The following is a 957-nucleotide window of genomic DNA, read 5'->3' as shown; positions in this document are numbered from 1 at the left end:
TTTGGTGTTGGGAGGCCACAACCAAACTCTAAGTTTGGTGTTGAACTCCCATATCCAAACTCTAAGTTTGGTGTTGCAGAGTCTCAACAATGCTTTGAACATTTGTGAGGCTCCATGAGAGCCCACTGTCAAGCTATTGACATTAAAGAAGCGCTTGTTGGGAGGCAACCCAATTTTTATTTATCTAACTATATTTTTGTTAGTTATATGTCTTTGTAGGTTCATGATCATGTGGAGTCACAAAACAAACAAAAAAATTCAAAAACAGAATCAAAAATAGCAGAAGAAAAATCACACCCTGGAGGAGCATCTGTCTGGCGTTCAAACGCCAGAACAGAGCATGGTTCTGGCGCTGAACGCCCAGAATGGGCAGCATCCTGGCGCTGAACGCCCAAAACAAGCATGGTTCTGGCGTTCAACGCCAGAAATGGCAGCAAATGGGCGTTGAACGCCCAAAATGGGCACCAACCTGGTGCTGAATGCCCAGAGTTGTGTGCAAGGGCATTTTATATGCCTAAATTGGTGCAGGGATGTAAATGCCTTGACACCTCAGGATCTGTGGACCCACAGGATCATCTCAGGATCTGTGGACCCCACAGGATCCCCACCTACCTCATCATCTCTCTTTCCATTCATGATCATCCTTTCTGTTTTCCATTTACCACTCACATCCATACACCCACTATCTTCAAAATTCAACATCTCTCTCCCACCCAATCCCACCCATATGGCCGAATACACACTCCCATCCATCTCCTCCATATCTTCTTCTTCTATTCTTCTTTCTTCTTTTGCTCGAGGGCGAGCAACATTCTAAGTTTGGTGTGGTAAAAGCATAGCTTTTTTGTTTTCCATAACCATTGATGGCACCTAAGGATAGAGAAACCTCTAGAAAGAGAAAAGGGAAGACAAAAGCTTCCATCAAGGGTCTATAGCTCAGTGGTAGAACATTTGACT

The 957-nt window shown here is 44.2% G+C and overlaps 1 protein-coding gene across 1 annotated transcript in view; it reads right to left on the bottom strand.

Annotated features, from left to right (window-relative positions):
• Positions 1-957, bottom strand: part of LOC107625727 — a 26,468-nt gene that overhangs the window by 19,841 nt on the left and 5,670 nt on the right. The window lies entirely within an intron of this gene.

This window comes from Arachis ipaensis, chromosome B02 (genome assembly GCF_000816755.2).
Source record: "Arachis ipaensis cultivar K30076 chromosome B02, Araip1.1, whole genome shotgun sequence".
In the NCBI taxonomy this organism is placed as follows: domain Eukaryota; kingdom Viridiplantae; phylum Streptophyta; class Magnoliopsida; order Fabales; family Fabaceae; genus Arachis; species Arachis ipaensis.
This window is presented reverse-complemented; position numbering and strand designations above follow the sequence as displayed.